The sequence below is a fragment of the Sarcophilus harrisii genome, chromosome 6, assembly GCF_902635505.1.
Source record: "Sarcophilus harrisii chromosome 6, mSarHar1.11, whole genome shotgun sequence".
Lineage (NCBI taxonomy): Eukaryota > Metazoa > Chordata > Mammalia > Dasyuromorphia > Dasyuridae > Sarcophilus > Sarcophilus harrisii.
The window spans coordinates 237,232,357-237,238,356 of NC_045431.1; positions in this window are offsets into that span (position 1 = coordinate 237,232,357).

The following is a 6,000-nucleotide window of genomic DNA, read 5'->3' on the forward strand; positions in this document are numbered from 1 at the left end:
ACGACTTGTTTACTGATAATGAAAGAGCTGCCGAGGAAATGGGAAATTTCCCAAATGGAGCTAACTCCGTTTTGGTCATTTCTCATTTCTTTCTCTTTGTCCTTGATGCCAGAAGTTAGAGGAAAAAGGGGGTCATTTCCAGCTTCTTCCCAGAAGAGCTCATCTATGGCTGCCTTCCTTCAAGACCTCCTGGAGGGGTGAGGGGGCTCTGAGAATTGACCAGGGGTAGATCTCTAAGGTGGTCACCTTGTGAGAAAAGGCTCTTCTCTGGATCAGTGGAGGGATACTGGGCAGAAATCAGAGCGGGGAAGCATCAAAGTGCTAAAATACTGAACTTCTGTAGGAACTATGTTCCTGCCCTCAGCAAGTGCACTCTCTAGCTGAGGGGCAGCAAGCACTCTGGCCTTATCAGCTATCAGCCCTGGAGGTTACGGATGTCCCCCCGCCTCTGGGCTCCACCGTCCAACTTCTACAAACTCCGGCAGGTTGGGGGCCCATTTAAGATGACTACCCCTAATCCTCCGGCTCTCGGAATAACTTGGAAGGATGGCGAGTCCTGGTTCTATCACTCAAAGCCTCAGCCTGGTATTTTCTAGCCTCATCTCAGTTCACCAGTTACCATCTCCAGTACCCATCAGTCCAAAACTAATAAACCCTCACAGAAGGATGTTTACTGAGAATTTGGGACAATTACTGAAATTACAAAATCTCCCCCAGCTGGGGGCACACAGTCCCCGACACAAGATCGCACAAGCTTGAAGCAATCATGGAAGGGAAGACACGGCCGGGGGGTACCTTCTGGCCCCACGGTTCCCTTTCCTCTTCACAGACCCCCCACCACTTTGGGGTATTGCCATGGCTAATGGACAAGCCATTCCTTTGCCCGGCTCAGCTTTTCCAGGCCACGTCAGGGGGGTCACTTGGCTGCTCCTTATGACTCTCACTAGACTCCCTCTTAGACCTTTGACAGAAGACACCTCAGGAGGGGGACCTCATCACCCCTGCAGGCAGCCATGCCATTTGGGAGGGCTCCAATTATTAGGGAGTTTTTCCTGACAAAGCCCTCTTTACATCACTCCATCTCTCTCCATTGACTTTTGGCTCCATTCTTGGGAGCCAAAAAGAACCACTCTAATCTCTTTTCCACGAGCCAGCTCTTCAAAATCTTGAAACCAGGATGTCCTTTGTGTATTTTCTCTTTTCTATGCTAAAAAACAGTCTGAATCTCACGTGGAACTGTCTTGAGCATCTCCAAGATCGTTTGACATCTTCAGGACCCTCCACAGCTTGTCTATATCATCCACATCATATAAGCAGCTCCATCTCTGGTTGAGATCCTAAGGTCTCCTTCTCACTATCAGTGGTGTTCTCAATGATCTTCTTAGAGTTACTTCTCTGGTTGGTGGGAGAAGGGGGGTAGTCACAGTTTTGAAAATATCAGGTAACTACTACCAATCCTATGTCATCGTCCTCCTCCTCTTCCAATTCTCCTCTTTTTCCTCCAATCCTCCTCCTCCTCTTTCTTCCCCTCCTCCAATGCTCTTCTTCCTCCAATCCTCCTCTTCTTCCTCCAATCCTCCTCCTCCTTTTTCTCTCCCTCCTCCTCTTTCTCCTCCTCTTTCTATTGGGATTAAGTGACTTGCCCAAGTTCCCACAGCTAGTACACATCAAGTGCCGGAGGCTGGATTTGAATTCAGTTTTCCTGACCCAGGGCCAGTATTCTATCTGCTGTCCCTGCTTCATCTCTCACCAACACAAATAAACCATCTTTGCTCGCTTGGGTGGACTTTTGACAGGACACATCTCCAAAAGAAAAAGCCGAGAAGGGAGAGGGTCCCTCGGGGACTTCCTTCATCAGACTGGCATCGAACACTAGCCTCTTTCCCCTCGGGGTCCTTCTTTCTCTGGCATAGTCAAAAAAGCACAGACCAGAACTAGAAATGGGGGGGCTCTAATCTCTACGGCTGAACTTTGTAAACAAGGCATCTCCATTCTCTGGGCCTCAGGTTACTTTGCCAAATGAGGAATTTGGATTAAATCCATCCTTTCATTTGAAAAGCATTCATGAGACACCTACTGTTTGCAGGACACTGAGCTGGGCTCTGGGAGTAAAAGACAAAGCTTAGATTTAAGGGAGTGAGGGATGAGGTATCTCAGGTTTGAAACTGAGAAACAGGTTCTAGTATCACTTTGGACACTTTTTCCCAGAGTCACCGGGAGATAGATGGTTCCCTTGTGGCCCCAGCTCCCCTCAAGGTTGGTTTCAGTTCCCTCATTGAACACACATTGATTAAATGTGCCAATGACTATTTTAGGGGAGCTGCCCTGCCAGCTCTGCCAGTACCCAGACTCCAGAAAGGTGAGGGGGCCCTATAGACTGCCCAGGAGCAACCATGACAGCTGTCAGCATCACGTCAGTGTGTGATCATTGAGTCACGGGCACCAGGAGCTCTCTCAGAGCCAGCTCATTGGGCAGTGAGGGAGCCTGGATCCAGAACAGGGAGTCAGGAGGCCCCCACAGGGGGCCAGGTGGGAAGCATCCAGCTCTAATGGGAGGTAGGACAACTTCTGGTGCCTTGTGAGCCAACAAGGGCAGCCTCATGGACCTAAGATGAAAATAAAAGGACATAGTGGGTAACGCTCTGGGTCAGGAAGGGCCAGACTTGGCCAGGGGGTTCATTGTTTCCTCCCTCTGGGCCTCAACTTCACTATCTGTAAAATGGGGCCAAGAATGCCTTTAGCACCCACCTCACAAGGTTTGAGGAGGGGATGATGTGTAAGAACTTTTGCTCTATAAATATCAAACACAGCCCTGATGGAAATAAAATCTCAGAGAAGAGAAGGGAGCTCAGGCCAGTCCGTGAGCAGCAATGTCTCCATCGCCCCAAAGAGGCAGCTTGGGGTTCCCAGAAGGGATCCGGTAGGTCCCCCCACACTCTGTGGGCCATGTCCCCATCAGCAAGCCTTCCTCCCTCCTTCCAGTTTTCCCAGATTCAGTCTATGCTCAACGCCAGCTTACACCCTGGGGACACACAGGGGGGCTGGCTCCAGACTGGCTCAGCTTCCGCCTTCCTCCTTCCCCATCAGGGATTCATGGGAGGCTGGAGTCAGGGCGCCCCGCTTAGCAAAGCCCCCCGTGATGCTTCCTAGCAAGCTACCTGATTTCTGAGTCCTGTGACCGGGTCCTGCATTTGGCACTTGAAGGAAAAGTCCATGTTAATAATAGCATGCGTTTATTTGGCGCCTATGTGCCAGGTGTTGCACCAAGGGCTTTATAAATATGACATTATTTAATGCCATATCACCGTGGCTGACTCAGGGCTGAGACACAGAAAGGGCTTCCCAGACCCAGTGCTCTGTGGCCCTCCTCACAATCTGGTACAGAGGGGTCTGGATTTGGGCCTGAGGACCTTCCGCTTGCAGCCCCGCTGTCTGACCCCAGAAAAGTCTCGTGACTCTCCGGACCTCAGCTTTAAAGGCTGATGGATCGCCAGCATGACAAGAGACCTTGGGCAGAGTTCTGGGCTAGGCCTGGGGGACCTGCCCAATTAAGAGTTTCTTCTTGGGAAGCAAGGCAATTTAACTGGGCAGATGGGTTAAGGATGCTCAGATGAACACCACACCCAGCTACCCCTTCTTCCAGAAGTCTGCTCTGAAAAATGCACTCACTTCAAAAGGCCTTTACTAATTTGCCCTCCAGTGTTAGTGGTTCATGGGATTTTCAAACCTTTCCAGAGGGCTGGCTCGTCCCAGAGTTGGAGAGAAAGCCTGAGGTGAGGCCGTATCTGCCCAAGAATCCTGAGCTTCTCAGGCCTGTGACCCCAACCACAGAGACCCTCTCGGCTTTCTGAATGTCTCCTCCCACTTGGAAAAGCTCTGTTGTCAGGAAACTTTTCCAGATGGCAAGACTTAAGTGCTTCTTCCCACCTGCCCTCAGCCCCTCGCTCCTGGTCTTGCTCTGTGGGGTAAGCAGGATGTCCAGCCCTTCCTCCACATGGCTGCCCTTCTAATGCGGATGACCGCTCACCTGCCTTCCCCTCCGGCGGTCCCACTTTTGTGCAGGACACAAGCCCCAGTGGAAGGAAGGCAGCCCCATCTCTTTAAGGGACGCTGCTGCTTTGTTTGCCTTCTCCCTCTCCTGTTCTTCTGAGAAAGATGGTGCCGCATCTTACCACACGATGTACTTTCCAAAAACCAACTCCAAGGTCACTGCGTGCCCGCAGAAGGCTGTCTAAGACGTCACCAGGGCATGCTGGAACTCCAATAGAGCTGATGCTCAATCCAAAGGAAGGAAAGGAGGGGTTGGGGGGCTCGTGGCAGATGGGGGCACAGAGGCAAAGGAGCAGTCCAGCCTCATCTTGGAGGCGGCCTTCAGAGTCCTGCACAGAAGGCAGTCACTGGCTGGACCTCCGCCTGGCCCACTGAGGGTCTCGCCCTTCCCTCCCCCTCTGCTCAGGGATCCCATGTTAGTCAGCACTCCCTATGCCTGCTCGGGGACTCATCCCCAGGCGCCATGGTGCTCCAGTTACCCAGAGGTGATGATTGTGCATCTTTAATAGGGCACAGTAAGGGTAGTCATGGAGCTCACTAATAACTGAATTTCTCATCTACCAGCTGAGCTGGGGCTGGGTCTTCAGAAACTACAGCTTAGGTAAGCAAACGTGTAATGAGCTGGGGATTCTCCCCCTCTCCTAGAAGCGTCTCCCCATAGACTGAACCATATCACTTCCCTGTTCATGTGTCTCATGACTTCTTGTTTCCTCTAAAATCAAATCTCCCTTGTTTGAAATGGAAAACCCTGGATAATCTGTCACCTTTCCAGATGTACTCCCCTTATGAATGTTCCCTTACAGCCACACAGGTCTACTCATCATTCCTGGCCTGTGTGGTCCATCTCCTTCCTCTGCCTTTCCCCAGACAATCCTCCTTCCCTAATTGTCCTCCCTTCTATCTCATGTGTCACTTCCTCCGGAGGACCTTTTGTAATCCCACTGCCATCTCAGCTGTTCATTTTCTGCTCTCAGAACTTTGCTTTGTTCTCAGCATAATTTCCAGTTTTGAATATATGTGCTAAAATGTGGCCAAGTAGAGGACAGAGAATTTCCTTTTTTTAAATTTTTTCTTTTTATCCTCAACACCCAGATTACCTGCAGTAGGAATTTAATGGATTTTGTTAAATTAAATTCAGACTTTCCAAATTAATGGCAAGAGCCAAATGACCCATTTTGTCCTGTTTCCTAATCTCTGCGGCATCTTCATATTTGGAACATACTGGTCTATATCGTAGAATTATTATTTGTCCCAGAAGAGATCTCTTCTCCCAAATTAAGGGCCTTAGAAGCCCAGCAGAGCCTTCAGCTGTCAGAGGGAACCTCAGTGTTTGGGCTCCAGTCCCTAGGGAAGGCACAAGTCTACACTCAAGATGGAAGACAAAGATAATAGAGCCTGTGAAAATAATGCAATCCTGGCTTGGCAAGACCCAAGAAAATTCTTGAGGACCTTCCCAGAATCCCAGAAACTGCCAGGACTCCCAGTGTGACAGAAAATCCCTGGGCTAATCTGCTCTGAAAGCCTTGAGGGGAGCTCTGTGGCTTCTAGTGGGGGACTTCCACCCACGTTTTGGGGTGCCACAGAGGGAAGTAGAAAGGTGAGAGCGAGATGCAAGCAGAAGAGTTCCCACATCAGTGACCAAGAAGAAAGAAGTCGGATGTGGGATGAGAGAAGAAGCTGAGCCAGATGTGGTGACTGATAAAGAGCAGAGTCCAGGCAGTAGTTCTTTTCATTCCCCTCCTTTCCTGGCACAGAACACTGGGGAAATTTTCCATGTGAAGCTTAACTCTCTCTCCTTTTCTTCAGCAGATATCTCCAGAATATCTGGGAGGAAAGTGGAAGAGGGAAGAAACCTTTCCTAAACTCATCGGAGCATTTGTCTATATTTCCCCGTTACCTAATACCGCTAATAAACTCCATGACCGCTACTTTTTAGACTTTTGTCTAAGC